The sequence below is a fragment of the Theobroma cacao genome, chromosome 2 (genome assembly GCF_053813885.1).
Source record: "Theobroma cacao isolate CCN51 chromosome 2, ASM5381388v1, whole genome shotgun sequence".
NCBI lineage: Eukaryota > Viridiplantae > Streptophyta > Magnoliopsida > Malvales > Malvaceae > Theobroma > Theobroma cacao.
In genome coordinates, this window is record NC_142640.1 from 19,002,962 (window position 1) to 19,024,237 (window position 21,276).

The 21,276-nt window shown below is 32.5% G+C and overlaps 1 non-coding gene across 1 annotated transcript; it reads left to right on the plus strand.

Annotated features, from left to right (window-relative positions):
- Positions 1 to 11,249: 11,249 nt before the first annotated feature.
- Positions 11,250 to 11,356, plus strand: LOC148764132 (small nucleolar RNA R71). Its single transcript, XR_016024885.1, has one exon. It is a non-coding gene; the product is annotated as a small nucleolar RNA R71 (small nucleolar RNA).
- Positions 11,357 to 21,276: the final 9,920 nt, after the last annotated feature.

A 21,276-nucleotide genomic window follows, 5' to 3' on the forward strand; every position in this document is an offset into this window, starting at 1 on the left:
TTATAGCAAAAAGCTCTCTTTTCCTCCCTCAAAGTGCCGCAAAATCGTTTTCTTTTCTCTTCCTCTCCCACGGTTCTTTCTCTCCCTTTTCCTCTTCATTTCTTTCTTCCTCTCCCACGGTTTTTTCTTTCCTTTTTCCTTTGCTTTTCTTTTGCTCTCCCTCACAACCGACTTCTCACTTTTCTTTTTTATCTCTTCTTTCATCTCACATGGCCGGCCCCACCATCATTTCTACATTATTCTCTTTTGTTTTCTTTGTTTTTTTCTTTTGTGTCTTTCTTCCTTTTTCTTTCCTCACATGGCCGGCCCCCACCTTTCTTTTCCTTTCTTTACTTTCTTTATTCTTTATTATTGTATCCTATCCTTCTCTCCCATGAACCCATGCCTTTCTTTGACTTTTCCTTACCTTTCCCTTTTTCATTACTTGGCCAGCCACCACCATTCTCTTCTCTTATTGTTATTGTTATTATATATATATATATATATATATATATATATATATATAATTTTAAGTTACATATTGATCACATGGGCGGTTGCCCTTTTGTTCACCTATATTTATATTATTATATATATATATATATATATATTTATTAACTTCAATTAACACATTTGCACTTAATCCTTGATTTTATTTTATTTACCACATAACCCTCCAACTTTCACATTTTAAAATTCGATCTTTCCGATGTGTTTAAAAATTATAATTTTCATCTATCTCTTTCCTTAACACGTGTACAATCAAAATATCAAAATTGTACTTCAACGCGATGTCACTATAATATTTAAATATTTACTTACCCGCATTAGCTCGATTTAATAAAATCACGCTGACGCAATTATCGTCGTTTTCCTTCAAAATTCTTCTTTAGTTCATCTCCCCCACTTAAATTAGTCATATTCCATTTTTCATGACTAATTTCGATAACATTTAAAATATTAATATTTTAATATTATTTTATTTCAAAATTTTTCACTTCCCTTCTTTGGTCCCGAAACACATCATTTCATCTCGGTTTACTTCCAAATCATCCTTTAGCATACTAATTCCTCTTCAACGAAAATATTATTATTTAATTATTATTTCTACACGTGCGAAGCATGTTATTCTTGAACGCTCCTTTCATCCTTTGTCGCTCTTTAGCACGCAAATTACATCAAACGATCATTCATTTTATCAATAAGGCCTTATTTGTGTCCAACGAGGGTGCGGGATATTACACGCATTGTCATGATCCGGAACTCCCCATCGGGCCCGTGACAACTGCCGCGAGGCCTCGACAGACATTCTTCACCCCGAATGCCGATCGAAATCCCGCAAGGCTCTCATATCAGCTTTCGCACTTCCCCGGTGAGCAATAGTTATCAAATATCAAAATTCAAGGGATTACAAATCCTTTCCAAATCAGAACATAACGTTTTGTTTTCTAGCTCACAGGGGCATTTTTGTCATTTTCTTTTAATTTTTTTTTTAAATCTCAAAACTTGCTAAAAATGTAGTAGGTAAGCAGAAAATATATATTTAATGATTTAAAAAAAATTAAGTATCTAAAATGTTCATTTGAAGTGAAAATTTGACCATTTGAATATAATAAAAATATTCAATAAAATAAACTATTTTCTTGTAAAATAATTTTCATAAAACTATCGGTACATAATTCTTACAGCGTAAAAGTTAATTATATTCATATTTACTATAAAGCAAATAACCAAAGCATAAAATTTCTTTTACAGTGACACGTGGGCCCACCTCTAACCAAAATGCATCGAAAGCTATAAACCTACAACTTTTACCGATTTGAGTCTAATTGAAAGTCCTTATCAAAGTCAGCTAACTATGGAATTCCCCAAGCCTGAAATGTGAGGAAATGAGGGTGGTGAGATTATAAAATCTCAGTGAGTAAACAAATACCATCTAAACCATCTAAAGTTGAGTAAATGGAGACAATTAAAATAAGTTATCATACTGTAATTTCATTACCTTTCAACTCATTTCAACAAAATAAAATCAATCCATAAAAATCGAGTAATCAACTTGGCTTATGAATTTCTTAAAACTTTGGCTCGTGCCAAAACTCATACTCGGTGATACCTTGCGCAGGGCATCCAACCGAGTCCGCCAAGGCTGTTAAAATTTTTGTATACACTTAAAATATATTTTTAGTTTGAGAAAAATACAGCCGTTCCTTGGCGTTAGCTGAGTTCCCCTTCACGTGGTGGTTTGGCATGAAGTGAACCCTAAGCTTTACCCCAGCAGATACCCTACACACCTCTCCGTTCGAGGTAAGAATATAATGGAGTTTACCGTGCCCCTCTAATAGGTTGGTCCACGGAACCCCCTCTGCAATGAATAATTAATATATAATCCACCAATCAATAAAATTCATTCTAGCATGACATGGTAATTTATCGCAACCTAGCCTCTCAAGGCTGAATATACAGTATAAATAATTCTAACACCAAAATTAGTTTAGCCATTCATGCTCATTTATTGTCATAAGCCATTCAATTCAAAACCATAAATTTGCAACACAAGCAGACAGTCTCCAATTACTCTATTTTCAAAACCAGTATTCGATTTTCCCAGAAAATTTATGAAATCGCAATTTCTCTTAAAACATAGCAATTTACCATTTAAACTCATTCTCCATAAAATCACACAATTGTATAAAACTACTTTAGATAATTAAGACGATAATAAGTTCACTCACTGTTCTAGGAGTCGATGTACTCCTAATCCCAATCTTCAAGCACAATTTTTGTACTTTTACCAGTGTATTTTGCTCACCACCTATCCACAATGTACAATGCATAATTCATCACATCAATGCTTGACCATTATAAAATCAATTTAGGCTTGGTATATATGCATGATATGATATACAACTTATCCGACTACCGTTTAAATGCGGTGCTGACCTAATTCGACCTATTATCTCCAGTTTAACTCCAAATCAATTCTTTTCACTTTATACAATCTAATTATACTTAAATTACCTTAGTGACTGTGAATGAGATTCAATTTATCAGTCTCTATAGCAAATTACGAAAATACCCTTAGTGGGTAAAAATTCGTATTTTTGCTTTGAAAATTCCCATTATTTTTCTAGGCTCATAATTCATCATTTCTTAACTAATTCTCCTAGAATGAAAATCAAATTCATCCTCACTCAAAACATGATAAATTCGGCCATTAATGGTTGTGGGAGAAAATAAATTCTTTTCTTGTTGTTTTGTTTCTAAATATGCTAAACTAACTTAAAACACTAACATAACTTAAAATCAAATTAATCTAACAATTTTCTCTCTCCTAACCCATTTTTCAGAATTGAATTCATCATAATAACTCAATATTTAACCACGAAAATCAAGAACAAAAGTATGGGTAAGCTAGGTATTAAGGAGAACTAAAGAAATTCTAACTTACCTAGCTTGTTTCCTTCATTTCTTCACTTTTTTTTTGAATTTTCACCTAGGTTTTCTTGTTTTTCCCTTTGTTCTTCCTCTCTTTCTCTCTCTTCCTTGCTTGGCCGGCCATATGAAGAAAATGGGCTGATTTTATGCCTTTTTATAAAGAAACAATAAAATAATAAAGGTATGACACATGGCATTTTCTTATTGGTCCATTTTTAAAATTTTAAAATTTTAATCCTTTTTGTCTCCACCACACAATTAGTCAATGGTCAAAATGAGGATAAAGGAAGACCATGTGCTGGAAAATTAAAATTTTGCCACTGGGGTGGCAAAATTACCATTTTACCCTTTTACTCTAAATTATACCGAAATTTAAATTTTTCACTTCTAAACCTCAAATCTTACTCCAATAAGTCAAATTATACTCCAACAAGTCAAATGGGGCCAAAAAAATCTTTTCTAAAATTCCCATTTTGTCCCCAAGTGGCAAATGATCATTTTGCCCCTAGATAGCGAAAATTCCGGTTTGACTCCAAATTGATCCTCAAACTCCGAATCACCATATTAAACCATTCTGGGACTTCACAATTCTTAATTTTGTTATGAATTCTCTATTTGATCTAGTTCGAGGCTTAAATCAACTTCGTTGTACGTCTAGGTACAATACCGACTTTTGTAAGTTTTTCGAGACTCTCTTAGCATGCAAACATGCTATCCATCACATGTATGTCATGACAAATATTTTTATAGAGTCGGGCTTGTCATCTTCTCCCCCACTTAGATCAACCATATGATCCTTCTTCATGACTAATTTCGATATCCGGCTAAATATTAATATTTTAATATTCTTTTATTAATAAAATATTATTTTATTCTAAAAATTTTATCTTGTCTCTTTGGTACCAAAAATACCTTATTATGCCTCGCTTGACTTCCGAATCGCCTTTTATCTCACAAATTCTCCTCCGATAAAATTATTATTACTTTATTGTTATTTTCTCACTTTCGAAATATTTTATCCTAAACTACTCCTTTCGTCTTTTATCACTTTTAAACATTTTAATTGACCTCAATTTGCATTCGATCAACTTTATTTATCACCATATCAAAGTATGGGGTATTTCAATCTCCCCCACTTAAATAGAATTCGTCCTCGAATTCCCGTCGATGTTGCGTTATTAATCTCCTTCTATGATCCTACTCCTTGTTCCTTCTATGGGGACATTCAATTTATTTACCTCATTCACCTTCAGTTCAATTAAATGCTTTATTTATGGCAATTATCATCCTTTGGAACCGGATCAGTAATACTTTTCACAACCATGATATCTTATATCGAGACACTAAGCATGCCTTTATCACCATTATTAAATTTGAACCATAACTTCATCTCAATTATACCGATTTTGATCACATATCATACTTACTTATGTATACCTATTCATCATTTTATTAATTTGCTCCATACCAAATTTCTCAACCTTGATTCATCCATCTTATACTAGTCCATACCCTTCCTTTGATAGAGTTCCATTAAGAACTTAAACAATTCAAGGTTTACTTTCAAAGTCATTCATAACTTTAATCGTTCATTACATGTCCGTTAACACTTTAGCTTACTAACCTCTCTAGACACTATTTCAAAATCTCCCAATTATCGAGAACCATTCTTCACTTTAGTTAGTAAAATTATCAATTTCAATATATATATATACATGCATTTTCAAATGTCAACATCTCTATTTATATATAGGAATCCATGTGTTCACATGCCTTGGACTACATTCCCCCTTTATTCATCTGTATCCTAATCCTAGTTTCAATATAATAATTCTTATAGTGCATGTCAACCTTCTTATTATACTTGCGTATAACTTCATATCATTCATATCTTTTCCAACCATATGTTTGAGTTTCCTTATACTATATATCATTGCATCACAATGTCATCTCCATTGAATTATAATCTATTATGCGTGTATGCTTTATAATCCTATTCATGCCTCAAAGATTTATCTTAACTTGATCATTGCATCTCATGCAATACCATAATTCCTAAAAGTCATCCTTTTTCTTTGATTATCCTTCATACCTCTACATTACCTTGTATCTTTCTTGTATTACGATATTGATTTGTCACTTAAGACTCAAACCCATTTGAATCATGTATACCTCAAGCATTTTCGAATTCTAATTTCCATAATATATATTAGGAAAATTTCATTATCTGACTTCATTTTCAAGGTCAACTTCTATCATCCTTTGTTCCACTCCTTCATATGAACATAACATCATTCTTCCTTAACCAATTTATAAATTGTACTTGAAATTGTAAAACTTAAAAACTAGATTCTCCTTAAGTATTTTTCAATATTAATACTAATATCACTATCAGTTTATAGCTTCCTTTTTATAATCACATAACTTAGTGCTTGCTTTAACGAGATCCAGAGTAAAACTTCTCTGGAGTATTTCCTTGGGAATATCTATCTTAAATTTATGTCTCACAGCATGTGATCCCTTAACTTGTGATTTAGCCGTTAGGCTTCTCAGCAAGTTTTAAAAATTTTACGTTTCATACTTGTTGTGTATGATTAGAATCTCTTCTCAAATATGTTTATGTATTCCTAAAACACTTAATCTTAAAAGGTATATAAATACGCACTCATCCATTCAATCCCTAACTCATCTTCATAGGTTTTTAGGGTGTCACACAATTAGCCTTATGTTGTTCCTAACTCTTGTCATTTTACTGTATCAAAACAGATATTACAAATTCTTGTAATGATATTCTATATAAACTGATTTCCTATACCAGTCTCATAATTCTTCCTTCACACTTTCATTATTTGGTATCTCATCTCAATATAGTCATTTCAAGAATCTTTCAATTTTTTTCTTTTAATTATATGCCTATATACAAGGCAATAAAGAAGTTTTTCAATTCATTTGGGTAAACATTCTCCAGAATATTCAACACTCCCAGATAACAAAACACAATGACCAATAACCAAAATTCAATTTGTAAGCTCATTATCATGTCACTCCCATCTTACTCATGCATCATAAGCGTGAGGTATTCGAAGCATTACAGCGTTGAACAGTCAATGCTAAAGTACTGTAGCTATTGGAAATTTTCTCATCAAAGTTATTTGTCTGCATTCAAAGTCACCACATCAATCATTCTCAACCAATGGTTTCCCTTCTAGATATATATCATGAGTTCCATAAGTATAGGTACCTTCTATTTTCTTGTCATACACACTAAGCCAGATTAATACTTTCATCTCATGTCATCTTTTGACTTTTATCAACATTCATAAAATTCCACCTCAAAACATCCATTCCATACAGTGTAATAAATTCATGATACATACACCACTCCACGCATAAGTTGCTTATTATCTACAACTTTCCTCAAATTTATTGTCATCCCTATCCAATTATCTTCTTTGTCTTATACTCCAATAATTTTATTGACTTTTGGTAAAATTAACTACGAAAACAGCCCAACTTCTTCCTCACTTTATTCTCGCAATCCTTACTAAATCAAAATTTTATATTCCCCATATTCCATAATTTAACTTCATTGGGTTATATTTGTGCCCAACTATTACCTTATAGTGTCATAACATCACTGAATACTCCCCTTCATGCTTAAATTACAATCATTAACGTAATCACATTATCCATTCCGAATGTCATTTATAACCTTATTGCTTCCTTCTATAACCTTCCTCAATAATTATATTACCAATTTGTCCCTATCATACTAAAGATTCCCATATACCTTCAGTTACTTAAATAGCCATTTTATAATACATTCTAGTCATATACTTTTAAAAGCCAAACTATTTTTACTTCTTTGTGCAGATCATTATTATCTCTTTTACACAACATCTACTTAGAGTTAAGGTAATGTAAAATCCTACGAAAATATTACATGTCCTTGGGATCATTATCTTAATCTGATCTTATCGAAAGGTTCTACTCCGAGTCCTCCAAAAGATCCTCTTCCGGGTTTTCCTCCTCTTAAGATTTTTTTCTTTGCTTTTCAATCCAGGCTTGTTGTCTTCTCCTAATTTCCTCGGCACTCACCGGTGCAACATTTCTTCCACATCCAAGAGGAAAATGGTGTACAACGTTCACCCCCTTCCTAAGACGAATATCTCCCCTTGCAATTGCCTTCCTCGTATGTTCTCTATGGTACTCTTCGGATTGTTTCAAAAGGAAATCTATTTCAGTTTTCAGAATATTGGAGCTACTCTCACTTTCAAAATTCTGGCTACTATCAAAGCTTTCCTTATTATGAACCCATTCTGCTAAGTTTAGAGGAATTCTATTATTAGGAATTTAGGATGGACCACTTTCTGAATCACCTGTATCAGGGTGCCATTTGCTTCTAGCCGTAGAATTTAGAGATCCATCGCTATCACTATGAGAGGTATCGAAACTACCACCTCTTCTAGACATGGTGTGTATGTCACCAATGCACCTCAAAACCTATATGCAACCAAATAGTAATTGTTTAATTATTTATGCATCTCAAAAGTAGGTAGATTTTTATATGTAGATGCATACATTCTATTCAATCTAACCTACCTTAACTTAACTTAACTTATCTTAACTTAATTAGAGTTGGGGCCACGCAGTGTCAGTGTAGATTTCTTAAAACAACCTTAAAATCAAAAACATTAAAATCCAAAGCTTTAAAACCAAAATCTTTGATCTTTAAACCATGCTCTGATACCAATCCAAATTGTCATGACCCGAAACTCCCCATCGGGCCCGTGAAAACATCCGTGAGGCCTCGACAAACATTATTCACCCCGAATGCCGATTAAAACCCCGCAAGGCTCTCATATTAGCTTTCGCACTTCCCCGATGAGCAATACTTATCAAATATCAAAATTCAAGAGATTACAAATCATTTCCAAATCAGAACATAACATTTTGTTTTCTAGCTCACAGGGGCATTTTCGTTATTTTTTTTAAAATCTCAAAACTTGCTAAAAATTTAGTAGGTAAGCAGAAAATATATATTTAATGATTTAAAAACAAATTAAGTATCTAAAACGTTCATTTGAAGTGAAAATTTGACCATTTGAATATAATAAAAATATTCAACAAAATAAACTATTTTCTTGTAAAATAATTTTCATAAAACTATCGGTACATAATTCTTATAGCGTAAAGGTTAATTATATTCATATATATTATAATGCAAATAACCAAAGCATAAAATTTCTTTTACAGTGACACGTGGGCCCACCTCTAACCAAAATGCATCGAAAGTTGGAAACTTACAGCTTTTACCGATTTGAGTCCAATTGAAAGTCCTTGTCAAAGTCAGCTAACTATGAAATTCTCCGAGCCTGAAATGTGAGGAAATGAGGGTGGTGAGATTATAAAATCCCAATGAGTAAACAGATACCATCTAAACTATCTAAAGTCGAGTAAATGGAGACAATTAAAATAAGTTATCATACTGTAATTTCATTACCTTTCAACTCATTTCAACCAAATAAAATCAATCCATAAAAATCGAGTAACCAACTTGGGTTATGAATTTCTTAAAACTTTGGCTCGTGCCAAAACTCATACTCGGTGATACCTTGTGCAGGGCATCCAACCCAGTCCGTCAAGGCTGTTAAAATTTTTGTATACACTTAAAATATATATTTAGTTTCAGAAAAATACAGCCGTTCCTTGGCGTTAGCTGAGTTCCCCTTCACGTGGTGGTTTGGCGTGAAGTGAACCCTAAGCTTTACCCTAGGAGATACCCTATGCACCTCTCCGTTCGAGGTAAGAATATAATGGAGTTTACCGTACCCCTCTAATAGGCTAGTCCACGGAACCCCCTCTTCAGTGAATAATTAATATATAATCCACCAATCAATAAAATTCATTCTAGCACGACAATAAAATAATAAAGGTATGACACATGGCATTTTCTTATTGGTCCATTTTTAAAATTTTAAAATTTTAATCCTTTTTATCTCCACCACATAATTAGTCAATGGTCAAAATGAGGATAAAGGAAGACCATGTGCTGGAAAAATGTCCTGATGGTGGAAAATTACAATTTTGCCCCTAGGGTGGCAAAATTACCATTTTACCTTTTTACTCCAAATTATACCAAAATTAAAATTTTTCACTTCTAAACCTCAAATATTACTCCAATAAGTCAAATTATACTCCAATAAGTCAAATGGGGCCAAAAAAATCTTTTCTAAAATTCTCATTTTGTCCCCAGGTGGCAAATGACTATTTTACCCCTAGATAGCGAAAATTTCGGTTTGACTCCAAATTGATCCTTAAACTCCGAATCACCATATTAAACCATTCTGAGACTTTAAAATTCTTAATTTCACCGTGAATTCTCTATTTGATCTAGTTCGAGGCTTAAATCAACTTTGTTGTACGTCTAGGTACAATACCGACTTTTGTAAGTTTTTCGAGACTTTCTTAGCATGCAAACATGCTATCCATCACATGTATGTCATGACAAATATTTTTATAGAGTCGGGCTTGTCATCTTCTCCCCCACTTGGATCAACCATATGATCTTTCTTCATGACTGATTTTGAAATCCGGCTAAATATTAATATTTTAATATTATTTCATTAATAAAATATTATTTTATTCTAAAAATTTTATCTTGTCTCCTTCGTACCCAAAATACCTTATTATGCCTCACTTGACTTCCGAATCACCTTTTATCTAACAAATTCTCCTCTGATAAAATTATTATTATTTTATTGTTATTTTCTCACTTTCGAAATATTTTATCCTAAACTACTCTTTTCGTCTTTTATCACTTTTAAACATTTTAATTGACCTCAATTTGCATTCGATCAACTTTATCTATCACCATATCAAAGTATGGGGTATTTCACGCATTAAGTGACATGTTTAGGATTAAATAAGGATAATTAATTAAGTTGGACTTAATTCAAAAAGATCAAAATAAAGTGAGAAATTAATTAAGTTCATAAAGACTTAATTAAATTAAAATACAATTGTTATATTTAGGGTTACAAATTAGTTTGGCTATATAAATATGTTATGTTAGCAAACTAAAACTCGAAGCCTCCAACCACTTCTCAGTTGTTTCATAAAATAAGAAAAGAAAAATAATTTTCTTTGTCTGACAAAAATAAGATTCGATAAGAATTTTTTATTTTTTTGTTTTAGAAACAAAACTTGCTAGCACAAGTAAAACTCCTACCTTTGAGAATGTCTTATTCGGTCATTGTGTGGATTATTGTTAGAGGCCAAACACTTGGGTGGCTGAAGATTTAAGAAATTCTAAATGTGAAGAAGCAAAGACTTTGGATTTAATTGACTCTTATTACGATATCTAGAGCAAGGTATGTAACTCTTAAACTTATGAATGTTCATAATTAATTTGAAAGTTACATGAAAAACACAAACATTGATCCTATAGGATTCGGTTGTTTCTCTGATTAAATACTAGTTTATTTTTTCCCTACGTTATAATTTTAATTTATTAATTATTTTTTATATTTGAGTATGAGGTTGAATCCCAGCATTTGAATGGAGTTAGTAGCAAAAAATTCGAGTGTTTTAGTTAAAACTACTACTTGTGTGAATACTACCGAAATGGCATCTACATCATGCAGTCTAACTACTCTCTTATGCATTGATCGCTCTGTTGGCCATTAGTAGTTTTTTGCAGCCATCTCTTTCAACAAATCGTATGCCTCGTCAATATATTTAGCCATTAAAGCTCCTTCCGTAGTAGCATCTATGGTGGTTCGAACATGACTAGTCAGCCATTGTAGAATGTATGCACTTGAAGCTACTTTGGAAGACCATGATGAGGACAATGCTAAAGTAATTCTTTGTATCTTTCTGAAGCCTTGTACAACGATTCAAAATCTTGCTGCATTAATGATGTGATATCATTCCTCATTTTCGCTATCTTGGTTGGAGGAAAGAACTTAGCAAGAAACTTATGAGCAAAATCATCCCATATTGTTATTGATCGAATAAGGAGTGCATTCGACTATGCTTTAGCTTTATCCCTCAATGAAAAAGGGAAGAGCCTCAAATGAATTACATCAACTATGACAACATTGCGTTTAAAAGTATCACATATCTCCAAGAAGTTTGAAATATGGTAATTTGGATCGTCATTTGCAAGACCTCAAATTGGACTAAGGTTTGAATCATGGTGATGATCGTCGACTTGATCTCGAAATTGTTGGCTTGAATAGTCACCCTTCAAATGCTCGATGGAATTCCTTGCACTAATGGAACAACATAATCCCTTAAGCAACGATTTTAGCTGCTACTCGCTCTTCAATTTGCCACACATCCTGCAGATCAGCCATTGCATTTTTTTGAACAAAACCTTGTTGATTTTCATGTTAAAGTCTTCAGAACGTTCTCTTAATCTCTAGATCAAACGGTATAATTTTCAAGCTTTTTTCTCTTTTCATACAACAACGAAACAAACTTGAAAAACAAAGAAGAAAAATTTCAATTAAGACTAATCTGTTGAATTTTAATAATAGCAAATAAATAGGAAAACAAATCCCTAGCAACGACACAAAAAACTTGTTGTCGATTTCTCACATAAGTGAATGTTATTACAAACAAGTAATATAGTGATGAAATATAGCTTCGTTCCCATATAGATTTGTTCCTAAATCTTCAGTAAGTACTAAAATTATGAAAAATTAATCTTATTCAAGTAATTAAAATTTTTTAAAAATTAATTAAAACTAAATTAAAGCAAACACTAAATTAACTAACAGAAATTAAAATTATTTGAGAAAGGCAATAGACTAAAACCTAGGATGATGGGTTCATTCAACACTTCATCTGATACCAGCTTCTCTTATTATTTACATTCATGGGTGGTTTTACAAACCTAGAGTCCAAAGTTATGTCCAAGTCTCCATCGAGATGCTTACACAAATACCTAACTTAGTTGGGTCATTACATTTCTATAAGAATCAATTAAATAAGATTCATTAAGCTAGTGTCCTAATTTGGATATGTATGGAAATTGACGTATGTCTACCCAAACCGTGGATCAGATCACCTAAGTGATGTGAATGTACACTATTTAAAACTTAGTCCAACCTAAAATCTCTCTACCAAGTCTCGATTAGATTCACAAATTAGTTAATTGTTGATCAGGCAATTGAAAGCATTAAAAACATAACTGAATAAGTAAATTGCAACAACCCATACCCTCGTATAGAAGTCAATAAAACCCTATCGACAAGACGAAGGGTCAATTGACGTTAATTTAAGTGCCAAAGAATGGTGATGGGTGGAAGGAATATTTTGAAATAAAATCTCATGAACAAGAAAATAATATTAAAATAATAAAATAATAATATTTTATTGAGAATGAATTAGCGAGTTAAAAGGCAATTTGGAAGTGAACCAGGACAAAGTGAGACACTTTGGGACCCGAGGAGATAAGTGGAGAATTTTAGAATGAAATAATATTTTATTAATAAAATATTAATATTTTATCTATTGTTGAAATTAGTCATGAAAGAGGACTATATGACTAATCTAAGTGAGGGAGAATAAGTAAGAAACAATTTCGAAGAAAAATGATGTTAGTGGGGCTCGCGTGCCTTTATTAAATAAGTAAGTGAGGGTAAATGTATATTTAAATATTATGGTGACACCTTCGTGAAGTATGAATTTGATATTTTATTTGTACAAGTGTAAAGGAAGGAAATGTAATACCCCGTATTATGATACGGTGGCTAATAAAGTTTATGAATGCCAATTGAGGTTAATTACCGAGTTAAAAAGGGCAATTCAAAAGTGAACTTGTGAAATCTCGATCTCCATAGACACATAACTAGAAGTAGACACAATAATGCGGACGAGGGGTAATTTCGTAATTTCTCTTGGTGAGCTCTTATGAGTGGGTTTTTTTATGCTATTAAGGTCTACATAGGCCTAAGGAATGAATAAATGATGTTTATGATGGTAAATAAATGAAGAAGATAAAAATAATGATAATTTCCACGATAAGGGCAAAATGGTCATTTTTCATCTCGAGTCTAATTTTTTATGTTTTTGTGAATTGAAGTATTTCTAGACTTTTACAGACCTTGCCCTTGTGTCAAAAGAGTAAAAGGTTGCACAAAGGATGAGAGGAAGACAAAGTCACCATGTTAAGGGCATTTTGGTAATTTATGTGAGAAATGGATAAACTTTAGATATAAATATCTAAAGCTCTAGCAATTTCCAGCAGCTTCCAACCATTTCTTCTTCCTTCCCCCTCTCACGTTTCTTCATCTCCATGGGAGCCTCCCTTAAAGCTTCCATAACTTTCTCTCTCTAGCTTCAATTTCATGCTTTTGAGCACTTTTTCATGAAACCTTTTGTGCTCTTTCACTCTCTCACCTTAAAACCCTTAAAAAGTCTTACTTTCATCTTCCTCTCACTAGCTAGACATGTAGAGAGGAGAGTGATTTCCCTTGTTAGCTTGAAGAATTTTGAAAAATAATTCAACTACAAAGACCATCAAGGTGACTATAAGTTAGGGTTAAATTTCTTTAGTTGTTGACAATGGGTAACAATGGGGTTTGTGAGTGTTTTAGCATTGAGGTTGTTTATTCACTCTTAAGATGACTAGAGTAGTGTGAATAACTAGCCATTTAATGGCAATTGGAAGCTAGTTAAGAATAATTAGTGGAACTTGATTAGGAAAGAGATTTTGGATTATATTAATGCCATTTTGGGTTGGTTGTGATGTTGTGTGTGTATAGGTTCCAACAAGGCCTCACATGTCCATTTGGAGTATTAGTTGAGGTTAGAGTCAAGCAAAAGAATCAACAAGACCGGTGAGTGAACTTGCATTTCAAAATTTGCTTTGGGAGATGTAAATGTATTTGAATGAAACATTTGAATGATTTTATCCAACCTTTGTTTAAAAATGTGTGCCAGGGAACAAGCCCTTGATAAAATGCTTTGATCTTGTGAAAATGTGAAATGTGTAAAAGGATGAATCCATGTGCTCCTATATTATGTTGGTATGTATGTATATGAATATACATTGTGCATTGATGAATAATGATGTGTGAGGATGTTGAAGTGTGCAAGTAGGGAGTGCACACATGATGATGTTGAACTGTGCGAGTAGGGAGTGCACACATGATGATGAATGCATATGTATATATATATATGTGTGATTTATAAAAAGTTATGAAAATATTTGTGATTGTGTTGCAAGTTGGCATTGTTAATTGCTCTCAAACTGCTTTTCATTTCAACAAGAAAATGGCTTTTAATGTAACAAGACCCATTTCAATTAAAATGCTCTGTTTCTCACTGCAGTGAGATTCATTTTCGCTGCAGCGAGAAACTCTCTGGTTTTGGGGGTCACACTGGCCTAATTCTCGCTGTAGCGAGAATAAATATCGTTGCAGCAAGAAACTCTCAGGTTTTGGTGCAGTACTTTCACTTCAATAAAGATTTTGACCACCTTCCCGTCAAAACTGGGAAAAGTGGTAAACATAAAAGTTGTATCCCTGCCTCTCATCTTTCTAATGGTCAAAAAATCAGGTCAATTTGACTTCTTTAGTGGGAGATATAATAGAAAAACTGAAACATATGCAAACTAAGACTGTTTCTCGCTGTAGCGAGAAACTTGCTGCCATGCTTTCTACCTTGCTTGATTTTGGCATATTTTTCACCCATTTAACTTCATGGATTGATCATGGGTTTTTGCAACACTATGAGGTTATTGATCAAAGTTTGAAATGAGGTGTTTTTAGTAAGAAATTAAATCAATTGCATTGTTTTTGAAACAAGTGCATCATGATTTCCAAATTCCTTGTATCGATTGCTTGTTCCCTTCTTATGTTCACTCATTAAGCTTTATACTCATGCTTTTAAACTTCATGTTTTTAGAATTGGAGGCAGTTGGGACCTAGATTGAGTTGTCCACATATGCTCACCTTCTTGGTAGGAACTACGGCATCTCAGTAGCTGTACCTTCACCCACGGTCACTCCGCTGACAGTCAAGGGTCTGTTACCTGTGAATACGTATATGTAATGTAATCCGCTAGGATCCATATTATAAGTCAATTATGTATATTTGATTACTGATGCCACTATGAGTTGGCAAACGGGTGACATTATTTGGACATAGTAAAATTGTGAGTTTTATGTCACTATAGAATATTACTGAAATATTTTCAGTTCAGAATTTCAATATGTGGTTTAGAAATGATGGTTGGGAATGATGATCGGGTTTGCATAAAAAGGTTTGATTGGGCTTAGTGGGCTATGCCCATTGGGCCTATGTTTCGATCATGGCTCAGTATTTGGGCTATGACAAGAAAATAGAAGGAAATTAGAATTAAAGGAATGATGGGAGGACCTAATTAAAAAGAATTAAAAGTTGAGGGGTGGAATTGCAAATAATGAAAAGTAAAGAGGTAAAGCTATAATTATGAACAAGTTGAATGATCAAATTTCAATTTATGAAATGTTCTTTCATTTAGTCTAATATTGCCACCAAGTGTCCACCATGCATAAATCTTCCATGCATTCTTTAACTTAAAAATCCACATACATGTATTATCCTATTTATTTTGTCTTATACCATTTTGTTTGTCACATGGTGGGGGTCCCACATGTTCCCCACTACAAGGGTATCCTTCCATGCATATCTTTGCTTGTAATAGTATTTGTTACATGCATATTCCATCCTCCCACATAATCTAATTTCTCCTTGGTTACTTAATTTCCACTCAACTTAAAATAGTAAAATTGCACATAAGTCCTAAAATTTTTCTTTATTTACCATTTGACCTTTCAACTTTTCATCCTTTACAATTTGGTCCTTCAAATTCAAAACCCAAAGGTGTTGGCACCAAACTTGATTCTACATGGAAGATTTCTTGCATTTGATTTGGATAAAAAATCCTTTATTTTTAAAGTTTACGAAGGTTAAGAATCGACTTTTGATTTTAATAGAATCGATTCTGCAAACAAAACATGTTTTCCAGAATACTTCAGGAATTCAAAAAATCAACTTCTTAAATTCTACGAATCAATTCTCAATAAGAACCTCAAAAAGTCTTGAAAAACTAGAGCACAAAGAATCGATTCTTATCATTTAAGAATCGACTTTGGCGCGTTAAGTTGGGAAACTACTTAAATCTAAAAAATTAGATATTTCAATTTTAATACTCTTCAAAAGCAAAAATCTCCCAATCTTATTTCTCTCAAGAAATTTTCTTTCTACCAAAAGCCTTTTCTTTAAGAATCAAAAGACTAAAACTTTTCCCTAAAGCTTTTCCATTTTAAATCTGTTTGAACTCTAATTGACCCATTTGCAAATACAAGTTATCAATAGTAGAATTTGTTATCTATATGAAAGAATCAACACCCCCTTTCTCAAAACCTTTAAACCTTTAGAGGAAATGGCTTCAATAAGGTCAAGAGAAAGAAAAGGAAAAGCTTCAGCAACACTTTCGAAAACAATGAGATCTGAGAAACTATTCTGTTCAATATCAACTTTACAAACAAAAGAGAAAGGAAGATATTTGATGAGGACTACTCCAAAACAAAGGTAATTCATGGAAAAACCATAGACTTGAAATGGTTTGAGAAAGAATTTAAACTATTGTATATTGAAAATTTGAGGAAAATGGGGCGGTGTGAATATTTATGTCTAAAAAGACTAATCTATCAAAAATTAGTTCAAGTATTTTATACGAATGCAACCACTATGTATCAAGGAGATAATGATGAAAACATGAAGGACCACAATGATTTATTTGTTACATTGGTTAATGGAAAGGTGATATCATCGCACCAACACTACTACAAAAAATGTTAAAGTTGAAAACCATCAAAAGTGATTCTATAGATGAGATAAATGAAGAAAACAAAATCCTCGAAGATAAGCTAAAAGTTGAATTCTTAATTGGTCCAGTCACATCAGTGGAGAATCCAAGAAGCACAACAAGACTTAGTGCAAACGACAAAATTTTGCACTTAATAGTCAGATAAACATTAGACCATTCAACCACAAAAGCAATACAGTGACAACTGAAGACATGTAATTCATGCATCATATCAAGAAGTGTACTCCAATCGATCTATCATAGTTCATTTGCAAAGATATGGAGTCAATAGCTATGAATGGAAGAAACAATTTGCCTTATGGAATGGCCATCTCAAAGATTGTAGACAATATGAAGGTTAATACTTCATTGGACAAGCTAATAATGGCTAAGAAAGTCAACAATCTTGATCAAGGAGCAACTAGAAAACTTGGCTTTAAATATGATGTTGTTAGGAATGAATGGATAACGAAGAATATTCAACTAAAAGATAAAGTTAAAGGGAAAGAAACACAAGCAAGAGGTTAAAAAAAATAATCTATTAAAGTAGAATGTCTAAAAGAAAAGTTTATTGAAGTCCACTCTAAATCAAAATTCAAGATATTTGAGCTACCAATGGATCCATCATTTCCTTATGAGCCTCCTCTAAGGGTAGATGAAGGCCTATGTGGACTACCTAGTATGGAATACATGCTTGAATATGCACATCACTTCTTTTGTGTTGAAATGGATAATCAAGAAATAAGCTGGTTAGATCAGTTTGATAAAATCAATAAAAAGACTGATGCAATAATGGAGAACTAATTCAAAGATTCAAATAGATGGTTGATCATTGTACTGTTTTCTTCATCCAACTTGACAAACATTTAACTAAACTTTGAATCACAATGGTTCCAATCTCTAGAAATCAAAAGCAATTGTCCCAAAATCATAAAATTCTATACGACTATCTTGAAAAGTCATAATTTATCCTAAACTTTGACTCAAATTCATATTCAAAAACTCCTAGAAAGTTGCATTACATAACATTTGCATACAATTTGTTTTGAAATGATCTTTTGCATACTTCTTGTTTAATGAAACATCTCCTTGTTTGTGGTCCTTTGTGTTGATTTATGATTGATTGAACTTATTATAAACTTCTCTATGTTGATTTTTTTTTTTTATAATTAGGGGAGGGAGGATTTGAACCTTGCTCTTTAGGTAAGGGGATTATACACCAACCAATGAGCCAAATGCTCGAGGGCAACTTTTCTATATTGATTGATAATTATACTTAACTTGTGCTACTAATGCTCTATCTTTCTATGAGTTTTTCTTCCTTTATTCTTGTACTATATTTTGTAAACCTTTTTGAAATAACAAAAAGGGGGTGAAATATAATGATTAAATTTGCACTTAACTTTTCATTCATAATAGCTAGATTTTTCAAAAATGCTTTCAAACTTAAATGTAAATCACTTTGAAAAAGCACAAATTGAGGGGGAGCATTACTTGAGAAAAATATTTTGAAAAAGTGAGCATATTTTCAAAGGGAGTTTTATTCAATGAGCAAATTTAATTCTTAATTTTGCCATATTGAAAATGGAGAGATTGTTAGCTTTATTCTTATTTTAACATGAAAAAAATTAATTGAGCTTAAAGAGCTTTGAAAGTGAAAAGATATTTTTGAGTATAAAGAAAATCCTCAAAGGATTGTTAAAGTTAAACCTAAAGAAAAATTAGATTGAAATACTTTGATTGTTTGAATATATTTTTAATATGGATGATCATGCTCTTGAACTTAAAGAAATATTTCTTAATTTTCTCAAAGGTCTCTTATTTTTCAAAATTAAATGTGCCAATCTAAGAATCATGGTTTCAAAAAGAATGACTTGATTCTTAAATGAAAAGCAAGCAAAATCTATTTCTTTCATTACAAGAAGAATCGATTTTGGAAAAGAAGAAGTCAGTCCTCAAGTAAATATAAATAGTGAAGAATCGACTATGAGAAAAGAAGAAGTCGATTCTTGGAAGGCAGAAACCATAAACCTTGTGAAAAACTAACACCTCAAAGACAAAGAATCGATTTTAGAGAGACATAATGTAGAAAAAGAAAAGTAAGGAAGAATGAATTGATTCTACACAAAGAAAAAGTCAATTTTTGAAGCACCAAAAGTACAAATCAGAAAGTTGGTGACCAAGAAAGGCATGGCACAACTAGACAAAAGTGGTGTGGCAAAAAATCAAGCTTGAATTTAAATTTTTGCTCCCAAACCACAGTGAAAAACTGACACCTTAAGGCAAAAGATATGATTCTCCAAGATTATAAAGGTGTCGCATTTAAGCACAATTGTAGAAGAACTAACACCTAAGAATAGAAGAATCGATTCTTCAGAGACAGAAAGCTGCAGACTTTGCGAAGAACCGACAACTCAACAACAAAGACTCAATTGTACAGATACAACAGATTTTTGCAAGTTGGTTAGAATGTACAAGAAATGACTCAAAACTCACTCCAACGGGCAGAAAATCTCAAAGCCTATAAATATCCATCTTGAGGATGTTCAAGTAAAAAGAGAAAAGGATTTTGAATCATCCTTGAAGATGAAAATAGCAACAAAAACAAAAGAAATAGTTGTGAGTAGAAAGCTCCCACCTTTAAGCAAACAAAGAGCTTAAAGTTCATATTTTTATCCTTTAGTTGATCTTTTTTGAACTTAGACCTTCCTTGATCATTCATATTTTTGTGAAAGCTCTCACCTTTTTAAACCTAAGTTTCTTTATCAACTTTCTAAAGGTTTTTAGTTTGTGGTTCTTTAGAATCAACTATTGTGTTGGTTATACCTCCAAGTAAAAGTTAAAGGGGTTTTGTTTGATCCTTTAAAAGGCTTCATCTTGTTTATCTTGGGGATTTAAATCATGCTATGACAACTTATACGCAGCAAAATATTATTAAAATTTTAATCCTCAAGCCATGGATCACTTTAATTGAAACTAATCTAGAAAAACCATAAAAGAAATTTTGGCATACTTGAAAGTCTCCTTTCTTTGGTGGAGTCCTCATTGGCTTTTCGTTTTAACTTTTGTACACCAACTAGGACTTATCAAACCACAGCAGCACAGTTGTCCTTCCTTTAATGGTGTTCCACACAGTGATTTGCCGAAATCTCTTCACTAAGAATGTGTGAATCCCTAAGCCGAAGTTTGTGCTAGCAAACTTTCAACTTTGAGCTCCCTTGTGTTTCTTTCTTTTTGGCTATGATCCTATCTCAACACATGAGAAAATAAAATAGAACTCTTCTATCTACAAAAGGCAGCTAAAGGATTCTTTTATAGAGTTAATTGACCTACATTATAACCAATAAGAATTATAACATGTCTTGGGCTAATTGTGCCTTTATTTAATACTCCATCAAATCATATTTGATTTAGCCCAATGCTAATTGGATTAAGCCTCTATAAAATCAATTAGATCACATCCAATTGAACTCAAATTAATTTTGACAATTCACCTTATGTGTGTGACCTATTAGGTTCTCAACATGTTGGCAATAAATATAAATTAATTCAATTAAGAATTTATATTTATATTTATAGATCATGAGCGGCATCTAGCAATACATCATGACCACTCAAATGTCAGGAGAGTCAATATGATTTGACTAACCTTTCAGTGTACAGTATCATAGTGTAATTCGATCCTTTCATCATATATCCCGGATAGATAGAAAGCCTGGCTCGGTGTCTACTTTTTAACATATCCATATTAGTCCTGCAACTTCTATATTGACCTATCAAGATTGCTTTGGCCAAGGACTTTTAATCAATATAAGCCAGAAGCAAATGAGATATGTCCCCTTCAAATCACTTGGGATGATGAATCCTTTCTGGACTACTCATTCATCTTCACATGCTTCATGCCATACCCAAAAGCACCCGACTTAAGCATCCGGTCATCTTCAAACCCGTAGAGGCAAAATCAAAGCATGACAATTCACATATAAGATGACCTGG